This window comes from Chiroxiphia lanceolata, chromosome 2 (genome assembly GCF_009829145.1).
Source record: "Chiroxiphia lanceolata isolate bChiLan1 chromosome 2, bChiLan1.pri, whole genome shotgun sequence".
NCBI lineage: Eukaryota > Metazoa > Chordata > Aves > Passeriformes > Pipridae > Chiroxiphia > Chiroxiphia lanceolata.
This window is the reverse complement of record NC_045638.1, coordinates 53,813,536-53,835,328: the sequence shown is the minus strand read 5'-3', so window position 1 is coordinate 53,835,328 and position 21,793 is coordinate 53,813,536.

Below are 21,793 nucleotides of genomic sequence, written 5' to 3'. Positions count from 1 at the left end.
TGGGGATTGGTCTCTTTTCCCAAGCAACTATCAGCAAGACAAGAGGGCATGGTCTTAAACTCTACCAGGGGAGGTTTAGGTTAGATATTAGGAAGAGAGGGTAATTAGACATTGGAATGGGCTGCCCAGGGAAGTGGTGGATTCTCCGTCCCTGGAGGTTTTTAAGAGGAGACTGGATGTGGCACTCAGTGCCATGGTCTAGCAACCGCAGCGGTAGTGGATCAAGGGTTGGACTTGATGATCTCAGAGGTCCCTTCCAACCCAGCTGATTCTATGATTCTATGATTCTATAAGTAACCCTCTGGTGGAAGGCCCCAGCAATGAGTCTGGGGCCACTTCAGGGGGCTGATGGTTTATGACACCTTCTAAGACATGACAGCTGCCTCTCACATCAGCTTAGTTGAGCCTGTTATGTCCCATCACAAGGGATGAATACCTTCAGGTCTATGTGTGAATGTCCCAATACATCCCCCATGGTTGGGGTGTGTGTGGGGGGGCAGTTTTACAGCTCAGTCAATTTTGTAAAGGAGGACATTGCCACAATAAAAAGCACTACACTGCCTCCTCAGGGTCTGCTTCTTATCAGCCTTCTCCCTTATCTGGCTCAAAACCCGGCTTGTAGTCTCTGATAGTGGGTGTGCACCTCTTCAGTCTCATGTGGATCAGAGATTTCACCACCACACACAGAAAGCTCTCCTCCTCCCCTTCAGTTGTGATGGGGAGGAAGGTGCACACCTGACTTAAGCAAAGTACCTGTTGCTTTTGCAAATGGCATTAACCATTAACATTTCAGTCTCTCACACTGGTCACAAATGGTGTTCCATGGGGGTCAGTATTGGGACTGGTCCTGTTTAATATATTTATCAGTAATCTGAATGAGGAAATTGAGTGCATTCTCAATTGTAATATACTTTACAGATGACACCAAGCTGGACTGGAGTGGCTGGAGGGTAGGAAGGTTCTGCAGAAGAATCTGGACAGCCCAGATCAATGGGCTGAGGCCAATTGTATGAAGTTCAACAAGGCAAAGTGCTGGGAAAAGGAGCTGGGGGTGCTGGTTGACAGCCACCTGAACATGAGCCAGGTGGCCAAGAAGGCCAATGACATCCTGGTTTGTATCAGGGTTAAACAGTGTGGCCAGCAGGACCAGGGCGGTGATCATCCCCCCTGTGCTCACCACTCATGAGGCTGCACCTGGAGTACTATGTCTAGTTCTGGGCCCCTAGTTGCAAGAAAAACCTTGAGGTGCTGGAGCATATTCAGAGAAGGTAATGAAGATAGTGAAGGGTCTAGAGAACAAGTCTTATGAAGGAGCTGGAGCTGTTTAATCTGGAGAAAAGAAGGTTCAGCAAAGACCTTATTGCTCTCTTCAACTACCTGAAAAGAAAGTGTATTGAGGTGGATGTCAGTCTCTTCTCCTAAGTAACAAGTGATAGGACAAGACGAAAAGGTCTCAACTTGTGCCAGGGGAGGTTTAGATTGGATATTAGGAAAAACTTCATCACTGAAATGGTGGTCAAGCATTGGAACAGGCTGCCCAGGGAAGTGGTTGAGTTCCCATAGCTGGAGGTATTTAAAAGACATGTAGATGTGGCACTTAAGGGCATGGTTTGGTGGTCCACTTGGAGGTGGTGGGTTAACAGTTGGGCTTGATGATCTTGAGGGTCTTTTCCAACCTAAATTATCTATGATTCTGTCAGTTTCTTCATCTACATTTTCTCCCTGTATTCTATGAAATCAAGAAACTGAATTATGCTTTTAAGGGTTATATTTCTACTGAGCTGCATGCTTGACTAAAAATGTCTGACTTTATGAATGTCTGTTCTATTAAGGACTCCTTTTTCTCATGTAGAAGAAAAGATCTTTCTAATTATGAAATAAATGTATCTAAATGCTGATTAACTTAGGTGATATTCTCACCCAAACTGCTATTTGAAATGATCATTTTTCATTTGTTCCATGAGACAATAATACATAGATGTATTGCAAGACTGGCAAGATTTTGGTAGCAGAGGGGCTGCTGGGTTAGACACAGCCAATTCCAGTTGGCTCCAGTGGACCATCGAAGGGCACCAGCCTGTCCCTGATGCTGGTGTTACCTCTGGGAAAACATTCAAGAAAGGATAAAAAATATACTGTGAGAAAGTGGAGCAAGAAAAGTGTGAAAGAGCCTTATAGACATCAAGGTGAGAGAAGGAGGGTAAAGAGGTGCTCTATGCACCAGGGCAGAGATTCACCTACATCTTCAGGAGAAGAATGTGCTGAATCAGGTGCTGAACTTGTGGAAGATCCATGCTGGGTCAGTGTGTACCTGAAGGACTGTACCCCATGGGAAGGACACATGATGGAGTAGTTTGTGAGGAACTGAAGCCTGGGGTAGGACCCATACATTTTGTGGAGGGGTGTATCCTGTAGGTCCCCATGCTGGAGCAGAGGAAGACTGTGAGGAAGGAATGGCAGAGACAGCATATGGTGAACTGGCCATAACCCCATTCCCCCTACCTCTGTGCCAGTTGTGGGGAGGAAGTAGAAGAGTCAGGAGTGAAGTTAAACCTGGGAGTAAGAGAGGTGGGTGGAAGGTGGTTTTAATTGTTGTTTAGTTGGTTTTATTTCTCATTATCTATTAGTTTTATCTATTGAAGATGTAATGGAGACGAAGTCTTTTAATTAGGATTTTTTCTCATTGATTAGACTGTAACAGATGAACATGAAAGTTATAGTTTGGAGTCTTCATGTGTTCAATTCAGCTATCACTTAGCACATGATTACACTCACTCTGGATAGCTTGATAAACACTTTCAGTCACACAGGACCAGGGACTTAGACAGAATATTCACTGCATGACTGGGTTTTTCACAGAACATTTTTTTTATTCCTTCCTTGCCACCACTTTGAAGGACTTCTTATAAAGAGTTTGTCGAGTTGTCTATTTTAAAGGGAATTTGTTATAAGCAGGCCCAGAGGTAATTAGAAATGGAAATGAAACATTTATTGATTTCACATCAAGATAAGTTATTTGTATGTTTAAAAGTAGTGAAGAAAAAGGGTTCTAATTTAAACAAACCTCCTATAATAACCTCTATGAAATTAAGACATTTGATCAATGCTGGAGAACAGACTCTGAAGGAGGTTATATGTTGTGGTTTTTTCCTCAGAAATTTATCACCACTGAATTGGAAAACTTCAAAAACATATTTCAGAATGGTTTATAGTACAATAAACTGAAGTTTAGCAAATTCTCTCCTTTGCTGTTATGCATCAGAAAACATGTTAAATAGAAAAATGTGAAAAGTCTGAAAATACAGCTGGAGATGAGGCAGTTACAGTTGCTTCTATTAAACTGTAAAGGACTAAATATTGTTTTTAAGTGAACATTGAATTTATAGCTTATATTGTGACTTGCCCATTGTTGTAGAGGCATGTTTTTTCTAGATTTGAAATGACCTGACTGCCGTCTTTGTAAGAATTACCATAACTTTTATTCATGTAGAGTTAATAGATTGGTGTTCAGTGACAGTGCATTAGCAGACAGAAGAAAGTTTGAGTCAGGATTCTTTCAGATGTGTTTGAGGTAAAGGAACATAGAGCCGGAGGAAAATATTCATTCCAGTACCTCTTCCATATTTTGCAAGGTAGGTTTTTTCCTAATCATCTCAGACTAGCTTTATCAGGCAATTCACACTGTGAGGCAAATTGTGAGCTCCTAGCTATAAAATTGTCCTGCAACCCTTCAAAGGAGCTTTGAGTAATAAGAATTACTCTAAACTTGGCTTTGAGGAGCTCCTTGATGATATATGGATGACTGACATTTATTTAATGCTGTACTTTTCAAATATCATGGGTGAACTTGACTCCCACATGCGCTCATCTAGGTCAGTTCACTCTCAGTTAAACAAATTTCAAAGTAGCTTCTTTGTCACTGACTTTTCAACTGAATCACTGAAGGAAAAGAACAAATAAAAGAAGCCAACTTGGTATAGCAGGAGCAAATAGGCTGTTTCTAGACTTTTTCTTCAGCAGCTTTGCCATTCTCCCTTAACACATTCACTTCCATACTCTGGCATACTCCAAATCTTTTCTTAACTTTACCAAAATCCAAATATTCCCTCACTTTCTTTATGGATTATCCCTTGAAAGTGTCATGTGCTCTTCATTTTTGCAATATTTTAATTCATATTCTTTGTCCTCTGTCATAGTCTAAGACTTGCAAGAATTAGCAGTAGGCTGCACTCTGCCCTTTGAAGCCCTTAAAAAATATGTAGTATTCTGGCCTTAATTTGATAAACAATATACTAAAGTTGATAGATTTCAAGTTCACAGGTAATTGGATCAGGCATCTGTAGTGGGTTTCTGTGGCTGGGTTTCGGTAGCAGGGGAGCTACAGGGGTGGCTTCTATGAGAAGCTACTAGAAGCTTCCCCTATCTGGTGGTGCCAATGCCAGCTGGCTCCAGGACGGGCTTCCTGCCACTGGCCAAGCCAATTAGGAGCAATAGTAACGCCTCTGTGATAACATATTTAGGAAAAGAAGGTTGTTGCGCAGGTGAAAAATTCCAGTGAGGAAAGTGAGAACATGGGAATAACAGTGAGTGAGAACATGGGAATAACAATGTAGAAACCAAGGTCAGCGCAGAAGGAGGGGCAGGAGGTGCTCCAGGCACCGGAGCTGAGGCCCCTGCAACCTGTGGTGCAGACTATAGTGGAGCAGCTGTGCCCCTGCAGCCCATGGAGGATCATTGGGGTGCAGAGACCCACCTGCAGCCCATGGAGAAGCCCATGCTGGAGCAGGTGGATGCATGAAGGAGGCTGTGACCCTGTGGGAGGCCCAAGATGGATCAGGGTCCTGCCGGAGACCTGCAGCCCATGGAAAGGGAAGTCCATACTGAAGCAAGTTTTTCCTGGGTAGGACTTGTGGCCCCTGTGGGGGATCCACTCCAGTACAGCTCATTGGTGAAGGACTGCACCCCATGGAGAAGTGACCCACGGGACAGCAGTTTTATGAAGAACTGTTGCCTGTGGGATGGACTCACGACGGAGAGGTCTGTGAAGGACTGTCTCCTCTGGGAAGGGCTCCACAGAAGCAGGGGAAGGACTCCTCTCCCTGAGCAGTGGCAGAAACAACAACTGACTGTAATCTCCATTCCCTGTCCCTCTGCACCGCTGGGGGGGGGGGGGGAGGGAGAACAGGGAAGGAAGGAGGGGTGAGCGGAAGGCGTTTTTAAGATTATTTTACGTCTCACTCTTTTGGTCTGATCCTGTCAGTAATAAATTTAAGTACTATCCCCACTTTCAGTCTGTTTTGCCTGTGATGGTGATCAGCAAGTGACCTCTCCCAGCTCTCATCTCAACTCATGAATCCTTTGGCGTTTTTTTTTCTCTCCTCTGTCCAATTGCAGGGGAGAGTGAGAGAGCGGCTTTAATGAGTACCTGGTGTCCAGCCAGGGTCAACCCACTACAGCATCTTAAAGTAATATACAATTCTAATAATATTACATAATTCTAACAATATTACATAATTCTAACATTCCAATCTCATTGCTTGAGGTGAAAAGTAATTACCTTTCCTGTCTGAACTGAGATTATTATTTGGTCCTCAAGCAAGTGTGTACTTGGATTCCATCTGTGAAATCTTCTCACTCTATCTTTCACTCCCAAGTACAAATCATAGCATTCAGGTTATGAAGTTTCCTATTGTATATGCAGGTAGGCTGTTGAATGAAAAATATAGAAGAAATTCCAGTTGACTAAAAGCATTCCACGGCTAAGTCAAAATAAAAATTATAAAGAGCTAAACAAATAAATCTTAACATAACCAATGAAATAATGTATGTATCAAAAGAATTATATGATTTTGAGAGACACAAGCCTTCTGGAATTATGAACTCAAAATAATATACTCTAAAAGAATCACAGTCATAATCAAATGGAAACAGTAAAAGGACTATACAGAATTGAGACTTGGATATGAAGCCGTGAAATTCAAAAGATTAGTATTTGAAGTGCTAATTTCATTAATCACAGAATTCTCTAAAGGGCACTGGGAAAGGCTCAACAGTATGGAACACTGGAAGACTAATCTAGTGGCTGTGTCAGATTAAATATCTAGTGTCTCTGTTCACGGAATATTTAAAAAACAGTGTAACTGACTTTCTCTTTTCATATCCATATTGAAACAGATATATAAATCTCTTTAGAAGCTCAGTTAGCAAAATTTCATGTAGCTTGCAGTAATAATTGCAATGTGATCCTCATAAAGTTCTAGAGGACACATTTATGAACCTGAATGAACTAGAGCTATGAATTGAAACACAGACAGATTTAATATAAGCAGTTTAACATACCTCTATCTGTTATATAGACCAGAACTGTTATACACTAACAAACTGTGGCAGTTTAGGCCACATTAGAAATCCAAAATCCAATTTCCGGGCTTCCCGCACCCCTTCCCACAATTTATCCCAACACCAAAGAGAAAACTTTCAGGCCAGAGGCTTCTATAAGGGAAGGGGAAGTGTATATACATTTTATTTACACAAAATAAATACTATACAAACTAAAAGCAACTATATATATATATATTACACTTCTATCAGTCCCTTCGAAGCTTCTACCTCAATTAGTCCAGGAAAAGCCTTTTCAGGCTGATAAGTAACCAGTCTCTCTCTTGTGGGAGTGTTCAGGGCCCCTGAACACTCCCTACCAACCTCTAGCTGTTTGCTGCAGTTCTTTCTTCTTCATGAAGTCCAAGATAGCTCTGAGTCCTTTCTCTTTAGTCCTGTGTAATTTCTGCTGTGTGATCTCTCTCTCATACCTTGATTCGATGCTGCTGTAGTGTAGCTTATCACAGTAGGTATTTGGAATCTTCATTCCTCCCAGTCATTTTTCGGCTGCCCCCGGTCAAACCTCGGCAGGGCAACTCCCAAGCCTCTCTCCCTCTGGCTCATCTCCAATTTTGCCTGGGATTCTTTTCCCTAGCGCTGAGCTGCTTCATTATCAGCCCGTCCACTTGGCTCTGCCTCAATGTTGAGTCTAGCACCACTTCCACTAAACAGTGATAGGGAAAAACAGCCCTCTTCTGCAGCTTGGCTGCAAAGTGGGGGAAAGAAAAAGAGGGCCTGACTGCAAGGCCTGCCTCTCTCTCTCTCTCGCTTACCAGTTGTTTGTGAGTCACGTTCCTTACAAACACTCACTCCAATGCTGTCTCTAACTCTGGCCTAGGCAGAGTTGGGGGCCGCAGGGCTCCCCTCTCCCCCAGGAGGGGGAAGAAGGAGCCCAGTCACCCCCTGGCCTTCTCCACCTACACGCAGCAGACACCAACAGAAAACTGCCACCAGGTTCCGGTGCTGTGTATATATGATTTTTAGCAGAAGCGAACAAAATGAGTGGTTATTGGCTCTCCAGGGAACACTGCCCTGGCACCCAATCACCTCTGAGCCCCCCGACTCTCAGGGGGGGCCAATCTAAACCCATGACACAAATTTATACAGTTATGAAAAATCAGCTGTATGCTACAACAAGAAAAGCATTAACTTTGCCCTCAAGGTTTTTTGTATTTCAATATATTGACAAGAAAAATTAACAAATTATTATTTAACATTTTTAAATAATTATACCAATTTTGTCTCCCATTCTCTTTTAAGAAAATTAATGTATTACAGAAAAAACAACTTCCATATCCTAAAACCTAAGGAGGCTGAAATGTTATGTCTTTTTCTTATAGTGAAATAAATGGTACAATTACTTTCTATGAGAATATAAGTACTCAGCATTGTATGGATGCTCTCCGGATAAACAGTGCCTCTTTTATTATTGCATTTACTTCAAATAGAAAGGTGAAATACCTCTTCAAGAAAGTAGTAATGTCACATACCAAATACAGACTCTGTTTCACTGCTTATATACAATGTTACCTTCACTAGGACATGATTAATCTTTAAAAATACCTATACTAAGCTACAACAGTGCTATCTTCTTAGATCTCCTATTTCAACTTAAATTTTTTAGAATTTAAGAACTTGTATTCATACCTAGGAAGCCTTTATCAAATTCTTTGTGTAAGTATATTCATAGTAACACAAAGTTTATGTGTCCTTTAAATGCATCTGTTTGTGGTGTCATTTTACCTAAAATACACTTGATTATCTTAAATTGGAGACGGGCTAGAATCTTACAATCTCAACAGGAGATTTAATTTACCTAAAGTTTGTGGGAATAAGCTGAGTCACTCTGCACCTGCATTTAGTTATTCGGAATCAAAAGGGAGGATCGACCTTGGCTAGGTGCTTTGACAGAGAGAATGCTGTGTCTCAAAGCGCAAACCACTTCGAACAGTCTGCATGATAAGCATGTGTTATTCTCTCATGGCTGAGCACAGCCACCACATGATGCGAGTGTGAATTGAGGTACTGGTTTAGGACAATTCTGGGAATTCCAGTTAACTAAAAGAAAATCACCAGGTGATGTTTACGAGAGAATATGAATAAGAGGGGGACACCGAAAAGAGTTGGTGGACAAGTCCTGAAATTGAACTCTTTGTGTGTGTAGTTCCATTTTCTCTTAGAGCCCATAAAGTTCACTGAAGTTTGATGACTACTGGTCTGTCTTAATTATACTCTCTTGAAAAAAATGAACAGGCTGGAGGAGATGGCTTTTGGAGTGATCATATCCTGTATTAATAAATCTACATAAATGATAATTTTAAGGATCTTTAAAAAGCTGAGGGGATTATGTTCTGTGCCAGAGGGTGATGGATGGAGGAAACCATCCAGCTGATACATTGTACTATCTATTTATTTGAATATTTGAGCAAATTCACCAATCAAATAAAAAATAAATTGAGACACATGACTAATTACAAAGTGTTGCTGAATTTTTTTACAAGAATTATTCTTGGTTTTCTAGAACAAATGGCTTCATAGCTCCTCAGCATAATGTTAGAATGGATTAAATGGTTAAATTAAATACAGTTTGTATAATACATGTCATTTGCAGTTTAATAGTAGACTGAAGTTTGTTTTAGTTTGTTTTGTTTTTTTTTTAGTGGAGATTAAAATTTTCTGTACAAATACTCCAGAACTATTTATACAGTCTGTGCTTACCTGCAGTATCTCTAGTTGCTCAGACATGCTATTTATAGTTGAAAGCGGCCTTGCAGGTTTTTTTAACACCTACATAGACAAAGAATATTTAACCCAGGTAAATTAGAGGTTACAACAGGATCATACTGATGCTTCAATAACCTTTCTGCTATATAGGTGCTGTTACTTGACCAATTTGTTATGTATTAGAATGGTAGAATGGTTGAAACCTAAGGAAAATGTCTTGACATTTAGATACTTTGACAATTTCCATCAGTGTTAATAGGGCCATAAAACAGTCATCCCTGATACCATTTAACAATGAGGTAATGCTTATTAATTACAAATGTATTTTAGTCTGTTTCAGTTAATAAAGGTTATGTGTTCTTTTAATTATTTACTGTTATTAGTTCTAAATCTGCAGAGGAGCAAAACCTTTCAGAAATGAAATGAAATTTAAACAAGATTTTAGTCTTCAAAGATTGTGAATCCTGGGAAATACCATTCAAAGAATGAAAAGAAAAAAGTATTCTGCATTAAACATTCTGCAGCTGTTGCTCTGAAATCTATAACACTCTATTTTCAAATATTGTTAAGATTAAAATGTTCAGTTCAAGGTATAAAAAAGTAACACATATGACTAATTAAATGTATCTTAGAAAGAGAATCCATGCTGGGCAAGGATATGAGTCCTTTTCCAGCATGAATTTTTGTAAATTACTGTATGATTTGAAGATAGAGTGAAAGCATTTTGAGTTGTAAAAATCATAAAGTTTGATAGTGAACATCTAAAATGTTAAAAGATATTAAGCTTGTGTAACACAAGCAAAGCTTAAAAATTGAAAAAGAAGGAATTCCTTATAAAGCAAATCATAGGACTCTTTTTTCTCTATAGATAATATCTATAATAATATATATAATGTATAACATTAATAATATAGTAAAATACAATGTATTAAGACTAAATGTAAATATTCTACCACTATTGCTTTAACTTACAATTTTGTGAAGGAAGAATGCTTGTACTAGTAATTTCTAACAGTGACTCAAAAATTAAATATATCTGCTTATATTGATACAACAAAGTTCTTCCAAAATGGTTTAAAGCAGTAATGAATCACATACAATTCAAAAACTAGTCATGACTTAACTGTGTATTTTTTTCCTTATATAGAGCTAGATAATGTTTCAAGGAATATATTATTCTCTCAAGTTTCAGAAGCTTTCTTGTATAAAAGAAGCAAGCTACTAGAAAATCCTTTTTTCTTGTCTCTGTGCCCATAATACTTGAGGAAATATACTGAAAATGTGGGCATAAGTCATGTCTGAACATTGAGCTTCTACCTATTTATATACAATAGATGAGTTTCCTGACATTACTGCTAACTTCTGGGGCCTGTGCAAGGGTCTTTGGTCACACTAACCAAATGTAAAAGTTACACATTTACATTTTATTAAAGGCTAATACCAGCGTGAAAAGGGAGTGTCTTGGTTGGTTTTCCCAGGGGTCTTTCTGCAGTGTTTTCAGGTAGTATCTCCAAATAGTGCTGTTTAATAGCTCACTACTGGGGAAAAAATATTTTCAGTGGAATTGTAAAGTTGTAAAGAATGTGCTCATTTCATTAGCAGAATATTGACACTGAAGCTGCATAGAAAATTTAATAACAACTTCAGTTGATGTTGTGTATTGTGTTCTTAGGTTATATTTACAAAATAGCCCTAATTTCTCTTATCTTAGTGTTAGCCTCTTCTAACTCTGTTAGCTAGATTTATAGTAGCTGAATTTAAAAATTATTTTTTTGTGTGTTAATACTATGTGATACCATCTAATCTCTGCCTAATTCTAGTTAACTTTCCAAAGCTAGACATTGAGAGGATAGCATCTGACATTAAATTGGACTCATAAATGAACCCAGAACGTGTTTGGTAGCTCATGGTGTTCACATAACACTTCGGAGCTTCAGGAAATTAAGATTTAGAGGAGAGAAATGCTGCACTTTTGCTTCAGATCAAACATCTTACAGTTTGACCTTGAAGGAAAATTATAGGTACTTGACCGGACTAAAGGCAAAGATAGTCTGTATCTAATGAGATCTCTTTGAATGTATTTATTTCAGGATTTCACTAATGTAAACTTATTATAGCTTTTTATTTGGGGAGGTTATGTAGAGGACTGCAAATTTTCATTTCACTTATCTTAGACTTCCATTCATTTAAATTACATTAGATTTCAAATACTTTTTATTAAAAAAAGCATTAAGCCAAACCAGCAAATTTGTTCCACCTAGGCTTTGCATGTCTTTACAAAGGATGCAGGCTAAGGGAAGGTTCCAAACATTTAGTAGTATTTTTGTCCACTCACTGGATTTAAACTGACTGCAAGGTAAGTGACAATTTGTAAGTGGGAAATAAGGAATGGAAGCTAACCCTTCCTGAGATGGCCTAACAAGAACTGGAATTGTGCATCCAAATTCTACAGAAGTATTTGAAAAATAGTCTTATCCTGTATTATAAGAATGAAACTTGATGTCTATAATTCCTAGTCCTTTTTAAAAACTCAGCATCAACTGGTTAGTGAAAGGCAAGAGGAGTCAGATTCTGGTCTTACCTTGCATAGTTTGTCTGTTTAAGTTAGCAGTCCAACTCCACGTAATAAGCTACTCAAGGAAATCTCTCAAAGATGCTTTTGCAAGACCTGCTTCATTTGTGGAATCACTGAACATGCTGAGTTGGAAGGAATCCACAAGGATCATTGAGTCCAGCCCTTAGCCCTGTACAGGACCATCTCAAAGTGTCCCATCATGTGCCTGAGAGTATCATGTAAACACTTCTCAAACTCTGTCAGGCTTGATGCCATAACCACTTCCCTGAGGAATCTGTTCCAGTGCCCAGCCTTTTTCTTATATCCAACCTAAACTTCCCCTGACACAACTTCAGGCCATTCCCTCAGGTCCTGTCACTGGTCACCACAGAGAAGAGATCAGTGTCTGCCCCTCCTCTTCCCTGCCCAATGAAGTTGTAGACTGCGATGAGGTCTGACAGAACTAGCTAAAAAGATATTTTTGTTCATGAAATATGAGAGAAAACAAACACATTTTTTCTGAATGTAAAAAGGTAAAAACAAATACTTGCTGAGTGTCCTCTTGATTTGTCCATTTTTCATTAGAATCTCTCTTTGGAGATACTTTGTTTCTAGTATCTATCAAGTTACAGATACATACACGGTTTAGATGCAGAAGTAATTATTAAGAAATCATTCATAAATATTGTAGGAAATTTGAAGGAATAGAACAGAGGTATCTACACTTGGGACTGAGGTCAATGCAGATGTGCTTAAGTCCATACCATATTAATGGTATATTAAAATCTCAGTATCTTACTGAGATTTCTATCTTCTGTATTGATGGGAGATCTGTTGAAGTTCAGGGGCTCAGGTTTAATAACTTTGCCAAGCACTGTCTGGATTCTTGCCTATAATGTGATCTTTATGCAGTTTTGTGACACAACTCCCTAACTCTCTTTCAGTCAGATTTGGATAAACATTTGCTTTTCGCTTGCAATATCTGACTGTCCAAGGATTAGTAATCTTTTCTGCGTCTAGTGCTCTAAACAGGATTCATCTTGATAAATATGTAATTGATTTGTTGTGAAGTTATCACTAAACACATTTCTCTCACTGGGTCTGGTAAGGTAGACTGCCTGTCTCAGGAGGCAAGACAAAAAATGTCTATTCTGTGCTAAGAAGAAGCCTTCCTTCACTGCTCACAATTGCATTTTATTTGAATTTGTTTTAATAGACATATTGAGATTGGGATTATATCCTTTTCCTACCTGGTGACTTAGATTCTGTAATTCTTCTGTTTTTGCAATTCTGCACTAGAAGCCTGTTTTGGGACTTTTGTTTACTTACTTCTTTCCATGTGAAGGTAATAGAACCATTCTCAATCAGTGATACCTCTTGGACTTTACAACCTGACTGCTTTCTTAAAACAATAAATTAAATTACATATTTCAGGTAATGTCTGAAAGACTGTATCCCTTTTATTTTTTTGGGGAAGCATACTCTAAATTTGTTAGCTGACAACTTATTCTATCTCTTCCCTGTGTTTATCTTTTTCTGTATTTTCCAGTTTAGAATCATCTGTAGCTATTAACTGGTACCTTATTGCCTCTTCCAGCTATTAATAGTTGTACACCACTTATCCAGATTTTACATACTGCTGGTCATTGTTCTCCTTCATTTACTGTTTCTCAAGTAGCTTTTAATCTCCAAAGCAGTTTTAATGTATAAGGTAATTACAACTAATTTTCAAGTAATATTTCCTATGATGTGTGTACCATCCTTTTTAAAAGGTATATTTTATCATCTGCCTTCCCTAATTTCTGCTTTTATCTGAACCTAGATCAAGCATGTTTTGGAAGATTTGCTGCTTATTAATCTGTATTATGCATCAATCATGCAAATACGTTCATCTTTTACAGATCGGCTTTTCTTTTTATGTATGTCTCATCATTTTAGTGGGAATTGAAAGTCTCTAAGAGGATAACAAGTCTTGGGGTTGCAATTTTAACTTGAAAGTTATGTAATTTTTTTTGATTTTAAACTTCAAAACCTGACCTTATAAAAAATGAAACTCCCAATTTTAAAGGGCATAGTAAATTTATTAGGTTTTTAATTTCTATTGCTACTAGATCCATGTACAAAATAAATCTTTGTTTATTCTTCTGTCTAGTTTTCCAATCTATAAGTGATATTTATCATTTTACATGATAAAAATAATGAAATTTAATCAAAAACTTATATATTTTAATTTTGGGGCATTTTATTTTTAACTCTTGAGAATTACTTTTTTCTATTAGGCTATTTATTACATAGAATGGAAGGAATGGCTTAAATTCTTATTTTGATTTATGTTCATCCACCAGAGAAATGGACTTCAAGTACAGGCATCTGAACTGTATACCTTTGCCTCTCTTTGTAATTAGTAAAGAGAAACGAACACTTTCACCATACAGATCATTTCCTCATGTAAATACTTTAAACAGATCAAAGAAATTACTCTCTAAGGTATGTCTATTTCTCTCAGTTGACTTTAGGAAGCAAACTGAATCTAACACTGGGAGATATTTAAAACTGATGGAGCTGAATCTCATTGTCAGATTCTAGACTCAGAAAAGCAATAGAAGAATTCTGACCTGGTAACTAATGGCTTCTGAGTTTTCTCACAGGGAAAAAAACCAAACCAAAACAGAACAACATTCTTTACATTCTTAGCGTTCAACAACAAGCAAGCACCATTGCATTAGTGAAGATTTTGAACAGGATTGGATCCAAAATTTATTCCTGCTAGTTACAGACCTTGAACTATATTTTATGCCACACTCTGAGCCTAGTCATTCCGACAGTCTTCAGTCCACCTTAGTGTCTGCTCATCCAGCCCATATTTCATCAGCTTTTCCATGAGGATCTTATGAATGACTGTGTCAAAAGATTCAAATAAGTCGTTAGACAATATCCACTGCTTCTTCTCCTCTACTAGGCCAACCTTTTCAGCATAAAAGTTTATCACATTTTTAAAGCATGACTTCCCCTTGATGAATCCATCCTGAATGCTCCCAATCACCTTTCTGTCCTTCATGAGCCTGGTCAGAGTTTCCATGTTGCATGTTTTATCACCTTTATGAGGATAAAGTGAGGCTAACCAGCCTGTAGATTCCAGGTTCCTCTTTCTTGTCCCCATTGAAGACAGGAGTGCTTTTCTCCTCCATTGGACACCTCTTCCAAACACCATGATCATTCAAACATTACTGAAAGTGGTCTCAAAATTACATCAGTACTTGGGTATATCCCATGAGAACCCATGGACTTCTATATGTCCTGTTTGCTTAAGTATTCTCTGACCTGATCCTTTTCCACCAAGGGTAAGTACAGCTCTGATAAATTAGAGATATAGAAACTGTTCCATACAAATGAACACTTCCTTTGAAAAGATATTGATCAGGATGATTCAGTGCTTCTGCCACTCTGTCATTCTACGATTTATGCTTGTGCTGTTCTGTCTTTATGTATTCATTTTACCATGCCTTTTATCAAGTAGTGTGACCAGAAGCACAGCTATTGTTAAAACTATATGTGCAACAGGTACTTTTGTATGCCTATGTGTTCCGTTCTGTTCTTAACACATATTCTAATAATTCCTAAGTTTATTTTTATATTTTAAAATATATTTTGCATATTTCAGAATTTTCTCTAAAGATCTTTTTTTCCTGACGGTGATGATAGTTTTTGGTCTTGGTTGAAAAGAATTGTAAAGAACTCATCTTACCCTTATGTCCCTAAAAAGTAGAGAGGAAGGCATCCTAACATACTGGTTCAGATTTTAAAATATTAGGTAGCTACAACTGTCTTGGCTGACTAAAGATTAAATCTGAAACTGAAATAATAATGTTCTCATCTGTAAGTAATTTTAACTACTAACAATCTTTATGATCTGAAGAAAATATTCTTTGTATTTATTAAGGGAGTTGCAAGATAAGGTATGAACCAAACTGTTTTGAGGGACATCAGCAAATCTAGGCATGATCTAACCTATGTAAGTAGGACTAATCTTGATTTCTTTAATAAAAGAACTATTAAAAATGTGCTTTATCTTTTGAAAAAAAAAAAATATACCTCTTGACAAAAGTCTTTACCGGAGTAAATCTACTCATTGGAGCAGTTTATGTTGTCAACATTCACTTTTCTTTTTCTTAATACTTCCTCTAACAAACAAAATCATCCTTTTGCATCCTAGGGGACAGTAATATTTTTTAGGAATTCAAAAGAAAAGAGTAAACACAATATTTGAAAAATCTTGATTTTACTAGCAAACGAAGTATGCTTTTGTTCAATAGAGGATTTATAAGAAAATTGGTATTTTTATTATATAGCTCCAGGTAACAACCACATTTGCTCCCACCAATCTCTTCTGCACTTTATTTGTACATTTCTACTAAAAGTTTATTCTTTTATCGTTTTCTTGGAGTATTCAAAGGCTTTATTTAATCAGAAATGAAGTCTCTTGTTGCTCTTCCAGTGTCATCTGGAGAGGAAGATTTCTGAAGAGTGATCAGACCAGCTGTTGCCTAGTAGGAAGGAAAATCAATGGCCTGACACTTGGCAGATGCAAATTTGTATACACTTTAATAGTTGAAAGGCAGCGTACAGGAAAACTGCAGGTTGCTCACCTCCTGGGTCCAGCACACCTAGGTTTTGTAAATTACTGTGGTTAAATCAAAAAGGAGTGCTTACTGTTCATAATAAAAAAAATTTAAAAGGTGTCTTTTTTCTCCTTAGTCTGGTCACAAATTCTAGGTTTTCAACGTTTCTATGTTTTCTGATTGTCAGATATATAAACAGAATTCAAATATAGGTATACATATATACTTTTGATTTTGTCTTCTTTGGGAATACACAATTTCTGTTTAAACAAATAGGACCTGAAGAGGATGCATAAACTAATGTTTAATAATTGTAGGAAAGGAAATCTTGCAGGAAACTTTGATGAAATTGTCATAGCTTCTGTGGTTTTGACAAAGCTAACGAGAGTATTAATTGCTAGAATAGGAAGTGCTTAAAAAGAAAATCACTGAACAAACATTTTCATTTATACAAAACATGCTGCTTCTAGTTCTTGATGATAAATTATGTATTCACACTTGGATCAAATTTATTTTGTTACCTGCATTGATAAATAATAAAAGAGAGCCTGAATGTGAAGCAAAAATTAATTGTTTGATTGCATAATTTTCCCTGACACAAGCAGGTGGTAAATTTTAATAACAATACAGAAAATATATTAACTAAAGTCTCACACCATTTTAGGATGACTCAGGGCCTCTACTCAAATGAAAGCCTACTTTCATTACTACTAAATAACAATAAAATTGGAGGTATTGAGTTTTAAAAATCTTAAAACTGTAAGTAGTGGTGCCTTGTTTACTGTCATAATTTTTCACTTAGTCACAGAATCACAGAATGGGTTGGAAGACTCCGCAATGGGTCATCTTGTCCATCCTCCCTGCTCAAGCAGTGTCATCGTAGAGCACGTTGAACAGGATGATTGTGTCCAGTCAGTTCTTGAATATCTCCAGCAAGGGAGACTCCACAACCTCTCCACAACCCAACCAGTTCCAGTGTGTGGTCACCCACACAGTAAAAAAGTTATTCCTCATGTTGAGGTAGAACTTCCTGTGTATCGGTTTTTGTTAAGCTATAAAATTTCTTGAAATCAGTGGGCTTTCACAGCGGGGATGAAATTGACATAAGATCTGAAAAAGGGCCACAAAGTATTGTATAGTATTAAACTCAGGGAATTCTTTAATTCATGGTAAATCCTACCACATTGTACTTGTTTTCATTACTTTTTTCTCAAGAGCCACTAGCATGATATCTACCAGTGATGTAAGTTAGTTCAGTAATGAAAAACAGTTATGATTACTATAATTTTTCCCTCTTTCTTACCTGTTCTTTCTGTATATTGGGATTTTGAGACTGACTTTTGAAAATTCTTGTTGTTAAGATTGTTAAAATCTTTACCGTTATCCTTTTTATGCCTATGACAGAGTTGCAAAATGAAACAGTTAAATCTATCAGTGACACATCTCTAACTATGCACTTATCATTTTTCTCTTCTATGATGAAAGTTCCAATGCATAGCTGCAGCTGAACGAACATAGAGCTTATATTTTTCTGTAAGAACATCTTAGTATACTAAAGGGAACCGTTTGTGATAAGATGCAAGAGAAACTTGGATGACTTATAACTTTTGAAATTAACTTGACAAAACCTAATTACAACTAAGTGTTGTCACAGAGACTTTTTGCAAGGAGTTCTAAATGGTGTACATAAAGTAGATAAATGATGTGTTGTATAAATGAGGGAAGAGGAAACTACATTCATGTACTGAAGTGATGACAGCTATGTAACTACCTAGAGAGATGAGAGATAGAAGGATCATTCCTCTCTGTCATGAAGTAATCACCTGCTATGTGGCAGGCACAGTCAAAATAGCAACATCAATTCCACTCAATGCAAATTCTCCCCTGAGTTCTGCATATACTTTAGCATTTGCACATCCTGATTTGAGAACTTTTTGTCATTCTCATTTTTCATGTACTGAATTTTCAATACATTGCACTTACTTTCTCGTTTGCTGAAAACTTTTTATCATGATGTTCACACATTAAGAAGGTCAATATATTGCTGCTCTTATACATCACAACCAGTCACTTTCTGGGGAAGTTTTAGTTGCCCATCACCTATAGCTAGCTGTGATATTTATATCATATATCTGGCAAATTTATGTATGCAGAAAACTTTGACACTTGTCTGTTAAAACAGAAAATCTCTTAGGTTTTCCTGTAGTTCTGTATAAATGTCACACATTTTAATTGTTGATGGATATATGTTAGCTGTCCTACCTGAAACTTCAACTCCATTACAAAAAGATTATTCATCACTCTTTCCTTCCATGAAAAAGGAACAAAAAAACCCCTTCACAAACCTTGTGGGTCTTAGAAGACGAGGACATTCAAACGCAGAGGCTTCAATTAGTTAAGGCAAAGAATAATTTGGAGTCCGGCACATGAACATTTGTTGTTAACAATTTTCTGCCTGAGTACTTTTATTCTTCTCTGTTTTTCACTTCCATGACTCCTCATATGTGTTTCACAAGCTGTCCCACTTGCACTCATTACTCTTCAAACAAATCTAGACAAAAACATATAACATATATTTGAAAATATCGCAATGGGAAATTCATCCAACTAACATAAAAAAGTATTTCCCCTCAGATCTCAACAACAATAGGTTTTTCAGCTTATCAGGCATCACCTATTTTACAGAGATATTTTGACTACCATAATGCCAAAAAAAGAGCTTTACAATGAGGCAGGCTTCCAAAATCACAGTTTTCTGAAAAAGACTGAAATTGTATTGGCTTTTAATATATATTGGGTTTTAATATATTGAGTTCAGATGCCTCGGTGCTGGCAGCAGGGGTGACAGGGCCCACTGTGAGGAATGACTAGGGCTGGACACAGCCAGCTCCACTGGCTCTGACCAACCCAGCACAGGGCATGGCTAAACCCCACAGCCAATGTGGGGGCACACAGGAGAAAGTGCATTTAAGAAACCACATTTTAAAATATATTTTAAAAACTTCTTAAAGATACTGTATGGCAGCTGTCAGAAGGATGAGTGAGGAATATGTGAAACAGACCTGCAGAGAACAAGGTGAGAGAAAAAGGAGGGGAGGAGGCACCCCTGCAGCCTGTTGGTAGGACCACACCACAGTAGATACACTATCCTGTGGGCAACCCATGCTGGAGCATGGGAAAAGCATTAGGAGAAAGAAGTGGTAGAGAGAAGCTCCTGTGGACCAACCGCAGCTCCCATTCCACAGCAACCAGTGCTGTTTGGGGTGGTGGAAGGCAGAAGAATTGGGAGTGAAGCAGTGAAGTTGAACCTGGAAAAAAGAGTGGGAGAGATTGGCAGGAGGGTATATTTTCATCTTTGCTTCTCATTACCCATCTCAATTGGTAATAAATTAAATTAATTTTCTCCAAGTCAAGGCTGGTTTGCCTGTGATGGTAAATGGCAAGCAATCTCCATACCTTTATTTTGATCCAACAGCTTTTTCATCTTGTTTTCTTCTGCTATTGTTTTGAGGAAGAATGAGAGAGCATATGGGTGAGTGTCTGACAGGTGGTCAAGGTCAACATTACCACATTAAGCCATTCAGCTTACATTTAAAATTAACTTTCATGCTTTTCCTGAAATTTTTAAAGTGTGGGTTTGTGAAATTTCCATTAAAAAACCCAATTTCGAATATGAAGAATATTGAGAACAAAAATTCCTAAATAATGTTAAAGACTACCCAACTTCTTTCTAGCTAATGCCCCAGAAAACTTGATATCTCATTTGTCCAGGTTATGTCTCCCAGCGTTGTGGAAACAAGTGTTAGAAACCAGTGTTAGATTCTGTGTTTATGTATCTGACTACAGCCCCTGAGTTGGAAGTCAGGTGTAGACTCTTTACAGATAGGTTTTCAGACTCCTTCACAGTCTGCAAAATTCTGGACTAGTCAGCTGAGAAACTATGTGAATCCATTGGCTATGTTGACTGGGAACAATGAGGACATGACACTTTGTACTTAAACATATTTAAGATTCAAATTAGTTACCTTCCTCCAAGTACCTATTGTCTTCTGAGCTTTATTAGGATGATGAAGACACCTCTACAGGGCTGAAGATAGGGCAAAGGAGAAACAGGGGACCCACTTTCTCTTGGACCAGCTCCTAGAGACCAAGGATATATTCCAGCAACTTAAAGGGCAATAATTTTTTATCCTTAGGTAAGTGAAGTTCAAAAGTAGACACCCACATTAAGATGTTTACAATTGTATTTCTGGTCAACACTGGAGTTACAGCAAATCCCCTTTCTCCTCAAACTTTCTCCTGGAATTAGGAGAATGATAAAGCTCCAAGTCAAATTTTAACCTAGGCACCAACAAAAATTGAAATGAAAATGAATTTTTTTATTACTGAATCAATAGACAGTGAAGATGGAATACTAACAGTGACATTATTCTGAAGCTGTGCTAATTTCTTAAAATGTCTTATTGACATTTAGGATGCAACACATTTTTTTGAACTTAGGAAATAGCACAGATGTACAAACCTCAAATAGATACCCAAGGCTCATTTTATAGTTAATGAAGAGAAAGAATCACTTATGAGGTATCATTTATTTTATTCTTACACAGATATTTAACATGGTGGATAAATCATTCCCTAAAAATGCCTATTTCTCTTCAGCAGCTTTGACAGAAACTTAAAGATATCACCTAAGGTGTACAAATTTACATAATAGATTACTACAGTTAGAAGAGATTTCACTCAAAAATTACCATTATTGCAGATTGATGGTATTGTGTATAGCTTAATCTCTAGTCAGTGCATTGCATTCTAGTGCTTTCACTTTTCATTCAGATAATTCTGAAGAGAAAACCTCTGAAAGGTAGCATTCATGTTATGTGTTATTACTGCTTTACCAGAAATACAGTTCTCTATACACATTGATATTGAGTGAATAGAAAAGTAAAAAAAGTAATAGAGTACAAAGGTTAAATATAAATTATGATAAAAATTCTACAAAATGGATAAGTATACATAATCAGTTGTTTCAATTTAAAAATTGATATTACTTACAGTACATTCATAGGCAAAGGCTGATGCCATAAGCAAGATAATAAATATAGGATGAAGCTCCTTCTGTAATCAATTCAACACCAGTAAGTGCTGATCCATAGCTAAATCCATATGCTTTCATTTAGAACAAAAATGCTACATTTTGACATTTTAAAATTAATAATTTATGACACAATCAAAACAGATATTTAAGTTTCTACGTTTGCTCAGAAAAAGCTATCATTTCTGGAAAGTCTCTTTTTACCATATTTCTATCCAATCATCTAGTTTATTAACCCTGATCAGAAAGACACAATTTTTATTCTATGAAAGCAAATATTACTTTATGAAAGCAGATGTGATCATAATGTTGGTGAACTAATATGTTCTTAATACAATGAAGTATAAAATTCTCCTTTTTCTCTTTAATGACCAAACAGTTTTTGCTTCTTTCATCAGGTAGATTTCTAGCAAATTGAACTGGTTT